Raw genomic sequence first — 13,351 nt, 5'->3', positions numbered from 1 at the left:
GAGAAAAAATCAGAAGAAAAAAAATAACCTTACATTATAAGTTAGAGTGTTAAGGTTGAATTTCGAGATTAAGAGTTTCAGGTTACATTTCCCGAGTTTTAAAAATCAGAAATACTATTTCCTCGCATCTGTCCGGACTTGTTTGGTGATACTGTTTGATTGAACCAGAAATCTTAAAATTTCTGCTACTGTTCGTCTAGTTTTCGCGGGTTCTGTTGGTTTTGTTCAAATCTACTGAATTGTTTGGCATTTTATTTCTGCTGTTGGGCTTCTTTTGCTGCTACTGCTGAATACTACCTCTTTTACCCTCATTTCCAGGTATATATTTAGACTCATGATACTGCAAAGTTTCAATATTATAGAGAAATGAAATCTGGAATTTCAAATATGTCTGCTATTCATTTGAAGGCATTAGTTGAGTTTCAATTTTTTAGTTAACTATTGGCTTGCGCTTGACATGAGAACTATTAGTTAATAATCCTCTTTTGATGTTAGTATAAGCTTTGCAATAATTCTATTTATTTCAGAATCTCATTAAGTATAGTTATATTCGAATTGTCGAGACAGGGGACTTGGTTGAAAGTTGATTATTCTTTAAACTTTGTATTTAGACCATGTTAACTAAGCGCTTGGTAACATGAAAATATCGGGGAACCACGCTGGTAAACTTTGTCAAGTCTGATATTGTTTAATTCTAGTTGACATAAATATTCTCGTTTATACAAAATAGGGCCTAATAATACGGATAACTATAAGTGAGAGGTGAATCGATATAATTCGTTACGATTAAGATATTGGAATATTCTGGATGGTTCAGATGTGTATTTACGTTACATGTAATGTCATTTTATTAAATCAATTTGTAGATTAGTTCTCTTTCTTAACAACAAATGGCCCATTTATTTTAGGAATGCGATTAACTCATTTCTTAAAAAATAGTATATAAAAATAATGTCAATGATTTTTACAAAGTATAGATTTAGTATTTGTAAATAGCTTGCATAAGCCGAGATAAAAATTGGTTTGATTTTATCTATCCCAAACTCAATCATCGTAAGCAAATTAACCAAATAATTAGAACTTTGGACTAAAAACAAGTTGTGTAGAAGAAGGTCGGATTTATGAATACTAATTGCAGCATTTTAGTCAAAGATATACAAAGTAGAGTTTGCTCCGAGTAGAATAATGAAAATTCTTCGAAAACTACTGGTTTGTTTATCAATTAATTTTTTTTCTAGTTTTACACGTAATTCGCTTTGGCAAGTTTTTAAACATATACACTTAGTCTTAAGCCTAGGAAAATAATAAATAACTTGTGCATATAATTATCAAGCTCTAGGGCATATAAACAGATTATAGATACTGTATTCACGATAAAATGGTAATTTTAGCTGCACGTTATTTATTTATTTTTCATCTCATTAACTCTTCCAATTTGAATAGTTTTGAGGTATATAATTCACACGTTTAAAATATAACTTGTGGTCAACGCCTAATAAATCTGATTTTTCAAGAAATCTCGAGGCATCCCATTCGGTGATTTCCCATGGCTTTCATATTTAAAATAGATGGACACAATAAACATTTGTAGAAAATTTATGTTGCCATTAAGAATATTTTGTGTAATTGGGGGACATGTTCGCGTGACATGATTACATTTCTAAAGACAATTCGGAGTATGCGTTCGCGCAACTTTGAACAAACTTTCTTAATAAAAGTGGTTTTTCGGAGGTTATTAAATTAATTTATTTCATATAACCCGAGATGTGCAGTTCACCATTTAATCATACAAGAGTGACGAATGTTCGTAATTTTATTTTAAGCACGCGCAATTTCGGCCATAAATTCATTTTTTTATATAATAAAAAAATATAAAAATACTATCAATCTTATTGTGTACACATATGCGTGACACGATTCTTTACATTTATATAAACAAAATACGAATATACGTACGCGTGATTCGTTTCAAGATAGATCTATAATTGTAAACAATCTAACCAAAAGCGGTAACAAAATCATGCAACAAGAAACAAAATGTATTTAGTAAATCAAGATAATTAAGGCCAAGTATAAAAATGGTTAAGCGACCATGCTAGAACCACAGAATTCGGGAATGCCTAACACCTTCTTCCGGATTAACAGAATTCCTTACTCGGATTTCTGGTTCGCAGAATGACAAACAGAGTCATATTTTCCTCGATTCGGGATTAAAACTGGTGACTTGGGACGCCATAAAATTCCCAGGTGGCGACTCTGAAATTAATAAAGAATCCCGTTTTGGTTGTCCTTTAATCGGAAAAACTCTCTTTACACTACGCCCTCCTCCGGGATGTTGTGTAAGGAAGAGGTGTGACAGCTCTGGCGACTCTGCTGGGGACTAGAAAACCCAGAACCACTGGTTCGGGGTTCAAGAATTCGAGCTTAAAATAACTGTTATAGTTGGCTTTGTTTGTTATCTGATTTTTTCACATATTTATGCTTAATGTACTAAATGTTGCTTTTTACCGCTTTAATATTATCTGAATTGTGTATATAAAACTGCTATGAAACCCTTCTTCTTTTTGAGTCTTCTGAATTTATGGTGCACACGTGCGCATGGCCCACCTTTCTGTTAGAAGTCATACCAAATAAGACGAAGTTGGGACAAGTAACTAGGCCGGGTAGACTTTCGTGCTCCCGGTACGTTGCCCCCATTTCGGCTCAAGCTGTCCGTTTGGGTAAGCCAGGTCTAGAACAATATGCCTCAGGTTTTTCACTTAGAATAACTCATCCTCGTACCGGATCCCTAGTAGGAACGTCTGTTTGCATCATGTACATTTGACCTTGGAGACTCAACACAGGGGTTGGGTCTGTTTAGGACAGATGCACCCGAAATGAAAAGACCATCCTGATGCATCCTATTTGCAACTTGTGCATTCATTTGCCTCGGATTTGCATGTTGACCAGCTTAATTGGGAAAAGAAAAAAAATCATTGTGAGAGCCGAGAAATAAAATGGGCTGTTTTAGAAAATTCCCAAAATAGTTTTAAATTTTGAAAAAAAGAAGAAGAAGTGTTAAATAAATAAATAAAAAAAAATCATTTTCTTTTTATGAGTGTCTGTTTTCAAAAGGAGTCTTGATTTTGTTAAAATTAATCGCAGATACAAAATGAGCACCACCCAAAACCCACCATTCGCAAATGTAGATGAGTTTCTATTTCGGCTTCAAATATGGTGGCATGAGTTAGGAGAAAATGGTCAGAAATTGGTCATTAAGCATTTGGGAACTCTCACAGATATTATGAAAGTTAAACCACGTGATGATTTGATTGCGGCGTTAGTGACTTTTTGGGACCCTGTTCATAATGTCTTTCGCTTCTCTAATTTCGAGCTTACTCCTATATTAGAAGAAATAGCTGGATATGCCGGTTTTGACAGAGATTTGAGAAACCAAAATCTTATATTCCCAAGGGCTCCCTCAGTGCATCGATTCTTTGGTCTTCTGAACATCAGTAATCAAATCAGAAAAAGCAACGTTGTCAAAGGGTGTTGTTCTTTCAACTTCCTATATTCAAGGTTCGGAAAGCCGGACGGATTTGAAATTCATGAAAAAGGCCTTACTAACAAACAGAGCAAAGACACCTGGCAGATTCACCGTCGCTTCCCTTTCACGGTGGCTTTTCTGGGAATCATGGTCTTCCCAAACAAAGAACGAACAATTGATATACGCACAGCGAAAGTCGTACAGGTCCTCACTACCAAGGAAAATCACACCCTTGCCCCGATCATTCTCTCAGACATTTATCGGGCGTTGAATTTATGTAAATCAGGGGAAAAAGTCTTCGAAGGGTGCAAAATTTTGTTGCAAATGTGGATGATCGAACATCTCCAACATCATCCCAAGTTCATGCAGTATGGTCCAAGTAATGACAATTTCATCAAAAGTTATGAAGAAAGAATAAAAGATTATAAATCTCCAGAAGGGGTGGAAGCCTGGATATCTCATCTAAGATCTTTAACGGCAAGTCAAATTGAGTGGACTTTGGGATGGCTCCCGTTGAGAGAAATGATACACATGTCAACCTTGAATAGTTATTTGTTAACTATTGGGATTGAGAAGCGTCCAGCCATATGCGCCACAGAGAGTTCTAAGACAACTAGGGAGATACCAAGTGGTGCCTGATGATGAGGATTTGAGTATGCAAGTGATCAAGTTACACCCCGAAGCCACTCTTCCCGAGGCTTTAATTCAGCAGATGTGGAATGGATGTCGATACTTGAAAGATGATACTCAAGTTCCAGATCCTGCAAAGGGCGAAATAAATCCAGGATATGCAAGGTGGTTTGAGAAACGATCCAGCATGGATAATGCACCAGAACCCGATCTTAGAAGGCCTATAAAAAGACCACATGTTCAAACCTTTGACGATAAAATTCAAGAACGATTGGTTTGGGGAGAAAAGGAAAAGGGATACAAAGCGACTATTAATGCCTTAAAGGAAAGTCCGAGGAACCTCAATTTGGATAAAGACTTACAAGCACAAGAAGCAGAAGGTGAAAAGAAGAGTCTGACTTGTGAAAATAAAAATCTCCACGCTCAATTTCAGAAAATGAAGAAAGCTTCTGAAGCACCAATGAGAAGTTGGAAATATCAAAAAATCATCGCCAATCTTTTGGAAAAAATGCAAGATTATGACTCCATTTTGGCAAAGACTAAAAAGGCGTTAGGCAAAGCTAAGGAAAGAATCATACAATTAAACGAGGAGGCCAAATCTAATAAGGAACGCCAAGTAATGCGATCCGAAAAAGACAGGGCACAATTCAATAAAGAGAAAGACCGTTGGATACATTCAGAAGCTCAACTCCATGCACAATTGGAAGAGGCGAGAAGGTACAATAGAGAACATCAGCACGCAGACATCGACAGAGAAAGAGCACAGGCAAGACTCGATCAGGCCAGACTTCGAGCTCAATTAGAGTCAGCTTTAGATCGCGAAGACCATATAAGAGATATAGCCACCATTCGCCAACATCAACTGCAAAACCAAGACCAATGTCTCCAAGATTTCAGGGCACAAATCCATGATTTGGCGGTTTACACCTCTCAAAGTTATGTGAACTGCCAAGGGATGGATTATGAAAGGTTTATAGAGCATGCACCTATTTTTGCCCGTCATCTGGCAATGGAGTTAGAAAGAATGTATCGTACACTAGGAGGTCAGCCGGGTCAAGCCCCACCGTGAGCAGGTGATCCAATGATTGAAAACAAAAGTGGGGAGTGGAGCATGTTCACAGCTGTTAAGAGTTATGTCTTTTGTTTGATTTGGGTTTGTGTCGAATTTTTAAACCATTTTCTTAAAATGTTTTCCAAATGTAATGTCCGTTCCATCTTTGTATTATTTCAATAATAAATAAAAGTGTTGACAATTGCCTTCCGCCGGAACTACGCACGGTCTGATTCATGCGGGGACATGATACGTAGGCAATCTCTATAAGATTCGATCACAATCAAAAGAAGGAATAAAATAAAGAGTGAGTGACAATAAAAAGAAAGATCAAGAAAAGCTGGGATGACACAAGCAACCGAGAAAATGCATGATAGAAAATGGTTATTTGTCTAGGAATATTGCATCTCAACGTGTAATTGTATATGTGTTAAACTCTCAAAACTAACAAGTTTGCTCATTTCCAGAATTCAAGCAGTTAGTTTATCTAGAGTATACTGGCACATTATAATTATCAAACCAGATCAAAAGGATCGATACCCGAAAGCATGTCTATCCCGGATGTCGACATAGGTATTGAAATAGAGGAGTTGGACGTCGGTAAAATGAAAGAAGAAATGCTTTAACTTAAGCAACAGATGGCCGAGATGTATCGGGCTTGGTCTACAGGGCAATCACCCCCGTCTTACCCAGCTAACCCTGCCTCCACCCCACCACTAGCCCAAACTCAGGATAATCCTGCCACTGAACTATCCCCGAGTTTCCCCATCTACCAGCACTACCGAGGCACCACCTCTCATACACCACAGTCTCCACCCCCTAAACCAGTTCCATACCCTCATCCACCAGTAACTCCTATCTTCGTAGCACCTCCCCCAGCTACACTCCACAAATCTCCTAGTGAGCCTATCTTCCAGGCCCAGGACAACCAATACTACCCCCCGGAGCCCACTTTCAAAGCTTCCGAAATCCATTCATTTACTCCCTGTTTTGACCTCCCAACAGAAATTGACAAGCCAGTCAAAAATACCGAATAAGAAGAGATGTTCAGGAAGGTCAAATGCTTAGAACAATCATTCCGAGACATGCGAGGGTTAGGAGGGCAGGTCAGTGTGGCCTACAAGGACTTATGTTTGTTCCCAAATGTGCAATTACCAGCTGGTTTCAAGATGCCCAAGTTCGACCTATACAACGGGCACAACGATCCAGTAGCCCACTTGAGGGGTTTTTGCAGCAATATAAGGGGAGCTGGGGGAAGAGACGAATTATTAATGGCTTACTTCAGTCAAAGTTTGAGCGGATCAGCTTTGGAGGGGTATACCCGCCAAGACCATGGGAGATGGTACACCTGGGATGACCTGGCACAGGCATTTGCTTGTCACTTTCAATACAATCTTGAAATCATCCCAGATCGACTATCCTTGACAAAATTTGAGAAAAAGCACAGTGAAAGCTTTAGAGAGTATGGTTTCCGGTGGAGGGAACAGGCAGCAAGGGTGGATCCCCCAATGAAGGAAAGTGAGATGGTAGATTACTTCCTACAAGCCTTGGAACCTACTTACTATGCCCATTTGGTTTCAGCGATAGGAAAATCATTCAACGAAGTAGTGAAGATGGGAGGTATGGTGGAAGAAGGTCTCAAGTCGAATAAAATTATGAGCTATTCGGCTATTAAAGCAACTACTCAAGCTATTCAAGGCGGAGTAGGAGGGATTGGAAAGAAGAAAAGAGAGGAAGCGGAAATGGTTGATTCAGGAACTTGGTCGGGATCCAGAGGTTCACCTCATTACTACAATCAACATCGATCCCACCAACCAACTTATCACCACAATTCACCCCAACAGTACTATCACCCGTCGGAACCTCATTTTTCCGTCAACCATGCGCAAGCATACAATCAGCCACTTGCCCACGCTCATTGGCGTGCTCCTGTCATACCAAGTACCTACCCTTATCCGCGAACCTATCCCGGACCAGGTTTCAGGCCTAATCAAGCACTCAAGGGTGAAAGGTTGCAGAAAAAGAAAACCTTTACTCCATTGGGAGAATCCTACACTAGTCTGTTCCACAGGCTAAGACAGCTAGATATGCTAAGGCCGATACAATCCAAGATGCCAAATCCTCCTCCAAAGAATCTGGACTACACCGTTAGCTGTGAATATTGTTCTGGTACACCAGGCCATGATACGGAAAAGTGCTGGCATTTAAAAAATGCAATACAAGAGCTGATTGATACTAATAAAATTGAAGTTCAAACCCCCGAAGCTCCCAATATCAACAGAAATCCAATGCCAGCCCATCAGGAGGCCAATATGATAGAAATAGTACGGGCTGATGGGGAAACAAAGAAGCCGTCACAAACCGTCATGATGATTCGGTCTCATGAAGCCAAGATAGATGAACAGTTAGCAGAGGAGAAGTCGGTACCTAAGCAGAACAAAAACAGTGATGAGCCATCTGTGGTAGTTGAGAAGGGATCTTCGAGAAAAGTTGCCACGAAGCAAGAAAGGTTAAAGGTGATTATACCAGGGGTGTCCAGCAAACCCATCATAGTCGTGGAAGGAGCCCGTGTAGATCGAGTTATTATCAAGCCAGTAACCCAGTTACCAGTGATCAACAACAAGGCTATTCCATGGAACTACAAACGGGTGACGGTAATGTACAAAGGAAAAGAAGTTAAGGAAGAAGTCTGTGAAGTGCAGGGCTTGACTCGCTCGGGAAGATGTTTTACTCCCGAAGAGTTAAGAAAAACTAAAAAATAATCCAACACCAATGAAGAAAGCCGTGACTGAAGAAGAAGCTGAAGAATTCTTGAGAAAGATGAAGCTGCATGACTATTCTATCGTGGAACAATTGAAAAAGACGCCCGCTCAAATTTCATTATTGTCATTGCTGATCCATTCGGACGAGCACCGTCAAGCTTTAATGAAGATCTTGAATGAGGCACACGTTCCTGATAAGATCTCCGTGAATCACTTGGAAAAAATAGCCAACAAAATCTTTGAGGCAAACAGAATCACATTTTCTGATGATGAATTGCCTGTGGAAGGTACTGAGCACAACAGAGCTCTTTACCTCACATTAAAATGTGAAAACTCTGTAGTGACCCGAGTGTTGGTGGACAACGGGTCAAGCACAAACATCTGCCCTCTCTCCACTCTAAGCAAGTTGAAAATAAAAGAGGGGAGAATCCATAAGAATAGTATTTGCGTACGGGGATTTGACGGTGAAAGCAGAGATTCATTTGGCAACATAGTGTTGGAGCTGACAATAGGGCCAGTTGAATTCACAATGGAGTTTCAGGTGTTGGATATAGCTGTTTCCTATAATTTATTGTTGGGTCGACCATGGATCCATGCCGCTAAAGCAGTCCCATCAACACTACACCAGGTGGTCAAGTTTGAATGGGATAAACAAGAAATAGTTGTGCATGGGGAAGAGAGTTTAAATGCTCACAGCAGTGCCATTGTACCGGTCGAGGTAATAAAGAATGACCAGGGACCATGGGTTTACCAGGTTTCCGACACAATGTTGGTAGAGAAAATTCCGGAGGGGAAATACATTCCGAATCCAAAGATAACCGCTGCATCAGTCATGGTAGCCTATGAAATGTTGAAGAATGGTTTTGTACTCGGCAAAGGTTTGGGCTCATCTTTGTAAGGCATTATACAACTAGTATCTCTTCCCGAGAACTGGGGAACATTTGGTTTGGGATTCATACCCACTGTCACAGACGCGAGAAAGGCCAGAAAGACAAAACAGAAGGCATGGGTCCTTCCAAAGCTAGTCCCACATCTATCAAAGTCTTTTGTCAAGTCCGGTACCAGAAATCACCCGATAACAACAATTCCTAAATCCAGGATTAATCCTGAGGAGGAATTAATTGAAAGATTTGAAAAGCTGTTTGACGATGTGAACATGGTGGAAAGTGGTGAAGGTTCTAGCGACGCCGAAGTTCAATTCGTTGGGCCAGAGACAAAGCTTAATAATTGGAAAGCCACTCCTTTCCCCATTCGAAAGGAGTCTTGGTAGTTTATTTTGATTTTCTTCAGTTTTTTTGGGTTACTTCAGGGTTGTAATCCAAATTTTTATCTTATAGTTTGTTTGAAGTGTGCAAACCTTGTTATCTTTCATCATCCAATGAAATACAGTTTCCTTTTCATTATCATTCCTGATAGTTTTCTTTTGTTTTTCTTCTTTTTTTCTGTACAGTCCTTTTTACGCTGGCTCTAGTGATATGGCATGCATAAGGAATCCTCAGCCCAGTCTTAAAAATCAATTTGATTCCGAAATAATAATTCAAGAAGTATATTGTGATTATGAATCAGAATATGCTGAGGATGAAGCTTTCGAAGAGATTAGTAAAGAGTTAATTCATTTTGAAGAAAAAACCAAACCTAACCTTAGTGATAACGAAGACATCAATTTAAGAGGCACAAATAATATCCGAGAAACTAAAATAAGTGTCCACCTCAAACCAAAGATCCGGGAAGAGTTAATTAAAGCACTCATCGAATTCAAAGATATTTTTGCATGGTCATATGACGACATGCCAGGCTTGAGCACTGATTTAGTGGTTCACAAATTGCCCACTGATCCAATGGTGCCTCCTATCTAGCAAAAGTTGAGGTAGTTCAACACTGACATGAGTGTGAAAATTAATGAAGAAATCACCAAATAGTTGGATGCAAAGGTCATTCGGGTCACTCGATATCCTGTTTGGTTGGCTAATGTCGTTCCTGTGCCAAAGAAAGACGGCAAGATTAGAGTATGCGTCGATTACCGCAATCTCAACAAAGCAAGTCCAAAGGATAACTTCCCATTACCCAATATCCATATTTTGATCGATAATTGTGCCAAGCATGAAATAGGATCTTTTGTGGATTGTTATGTCGGGTATCATCAAATTCTAATGGATGAAGAAGATGCAGAAAAAACGGCATTCATCACACCATGGGGAACTTATTGCTACCGGGTAATGCCATTTGGTTTGAAGAACGTTGGGGCAACTTACACGAGAGCAATGACTACGGTGTTTCATGATATGATACATAAGGAGATTGAGGTATACGTGGACGATGTGATCATAAAATCAAAGAATCAGGCCGACCACGTTGGGGATTTGAGGAAATTCTTCCTGAGACTTTGCAGGTACAACCTCAAGCTTAACCCTGCCAAGTGCGCATTTGGTGTTCCATCTGGAAAGCTGTTGGGATTCATAGTCAGTCGGTGAGGCATCGAGTTAGACCCATCAAAGATCAAAGCCATCCAAGAATTGCCACCTCCAAGGAACAAGATTGAAGTAATGAGTTTGTTAGGGGGGTTGAATTACATCAGCAGGTTTATTTCTCAGCTCACGACAACTTGCGAGCCTATTTTCAAATTGTTGAAGAAGGATGTTGCGGTCAAATGGAATGATGAGTGTCAAGAAGCGTTTGATAAGATAAAAGGATACTTGTCAAACCCACCCGTGCTGGTTCCGCCAGAACCAGGAAGACCTTTGATTCTTTACTTGACAGTCTTGGAAAATTCATTTGGTTGTGTACTGGGGCAACATGACATCACCGGCAGAAAGGAACAGGCCATCTATTATCTTAGCAAGAAGTTCACAGCTTATGAGGTTAAGTACACTCATCTGGAAAGGACATGTTGCGCCCTAACTTGGGTAGCTCAGAAATTGAAACACTATTTGTCATCCTACACTACTTACCTCATTTCGTGTCTGGATCCGTTGAAATATATTTTTTAAAAGCCTATGCCAATAGGGAGACTTGCAAAGTGGCAGATATTGCTCACAGAATTTGACATCATCTATGTGACTCGGACTGCAATAAAAGCCCAAGAATTGGCCGATCATTTAGCCGAAAACCCGGTCGACGAAGATTACGAGCCATTGAGAACTTATTTCCCCGATGAAGAAGTAATGCATATCGGTGAGATGGAGCAAATTGAAAAACCTGGCTAGAAACTTTTTTTTGATGGGGCTGCTAACATGAAAGGAGTCGGGATAGGAGCTGTGATTATTTCTGAAACCGGGCATCATTATCCTGTTACGGCTCAACTTCGGTTTTATTGCACTAATAATATGGCTGAGTATGAAGCTTGTATTTTGGGGTTAAGGCTAGATGCAGACATGGATATCCAGGAAATCTTGGTCTTGGGAGATTCGGATCTTCTGGTACATCAAATTCAAGGAGAATGGGAAACACGAGACTTGAAGCTCATACCATACCGACAATGTTTACATGATCTTTGTCAACGGTTTCGATCAGTGGAGTTCAGGCATATTTCAAGGATCCATAATGAGGTTGCCGATGCATTGGCTACCCTGGCATCAATGTTGCACCATCCGGACAAAGCTTATGTGGATCCACTGCATATTCAAGTCCACGATCAACACGCTTACTTCAACATGATTGAAGAAGAATTTGATGGTGAACCATGGTTCCGCGACATCAAGGAGTATATCAGAATGGGGATATATCCAGCACAAGCCACAAGGGATAAAAAGAGAACCATTAGAAGGTTGGCAAATGGATTCTTCTTAAGTGGAGGAGTTTTGTATAAAAGAACACCAGAGCTTGGATTATTAAGATGCATAGATGCTAGACAAGCTACGACTGTCATGTCTAAAGTACATTCGGGAGTTTGCGGACCCCACATGAGCGGATATGTGTTGGCAAAGAAAATTCTCCGAGCTGGTTACTATTGGCTTACCATGGAGAGAGATTGTATCAGTTTTGTGCGCAAATGTCATCAATGCCAGATACACGGAGATTTGATTCATTCTCCACCATTCGAGTTGCACACAATGTCGGCACCATGGCCCTTCGTCGCTTGGGGCATGGATATTATTGGACCAATTGAGCCGGCAACATCCAATGGGCACAGGTTCATTCTGGTAGCCATTGATTATTTCACCAAATGGGTTGAGGCCAAAACATTCAAATCGGTGACCAAGAAAGCTGTGGTTGATTTTGTTCACTCAAATATCATATGTCGATTCGGAATCCCAAAGGTGATCATCACAGATAATGGTGCTAATCTTAACAGTAACTTAATGAGAGAGGTATGTCAATAGTTTAAGATTATACATCGCAATTCTACCCCATATCGGCCCAAGGCGAATGGAGCAGTTGAGGCAGCTAACAAAAACATAAAGAAGATACTTCGGAAAATGGTAGAAGGTTCAAGACAATGGCACGAAAAATTACCATTTGCGTTGTTGGGATATCGCACTTCGGTAGGAGCAACTCCTTATTTGTTGGTATATGGCACTAAGGCGGTAATTCCTGCAGAAGTTGAAATTCCTTCCCTTCGGATCGTCGCCGAAGCTAAGATTGATGATGATGAATGGGTCAAAACCCGTTTGGAGCAGTTAAACTTGATTGATGAAAAACGATTGGCAGCAGTATGTCATGGCCAATTATATCAAAGAAGAATAGCAAGAGCATACAACAAAAAGGTGCGTCCCCGAAAGTTTGAAGTAGGTCAACAGGTGCTAAAACGTATTCTTCCACATCAGGTTGAAGCAAAGGGCAAGTTTGCCCCGAATTGGCAAGGACCATTTATTGTGACCAGAGTATTGTCCAACGGTGCATTATGTTTAATAGATATTGAAGGAAAATGCATAGACATGGCTATCAATTCTGATGCAGTAAAGAGATATTATGCATGATTTTTCTTTGGTATAATTATTGAATGTTAGTACTTGGCATTATTTCGAAGATTGGAATGACGAAGGCAATTTATTCTGCTATCTAAACACTGTACCCTTTGTTCCCCCTTTTGAGCCACATTTGTTTCTTTCCTACCCTCTTTTGGAATCAAAAAAAAAAATTATTGGAGTGAACTACGTTTGACCTAATTCCTCAAAGAGGATACGTAGGCGCCTCACGGTTCGGTCATAGGGTGCATAATATGCATAATGTGCATAGCATAACATAGTAAAATAAAACATCAAAAGACCGCCAAGCAAGAAACTGGGGCAGGAATTGTGCTGGCAATAAGAAAAATGATTCTAAGAGTTGTAATTTTAAACCCATATCAAATTGTTTTGGCTTTTTGATACCCTTTCATTCCAACCACATCCCAAAAGAGCTTTCGATCAATCTTAGAAAAATGCCGAGTCGAGCAAATGGAGG

This window comes from Nicotiana tabacum, chromosome 1 (assembly GCF_000715075.1).
Source record: "Nicotiana tabacum cultivar K326 chromosome 1, ASM71507v2, whole genome shotgun sequence".
NCBI classification, from domain to species: domain Eukaryota; kingdom Viridiplantae; phylum Streptophyta; class Magnoliopsida; order Solanales; family Solanaceae; genus Nicotiana; species Nicotiana tabacum.
This window is presented reverse-complemented; position numbering follows the sequence as displayed.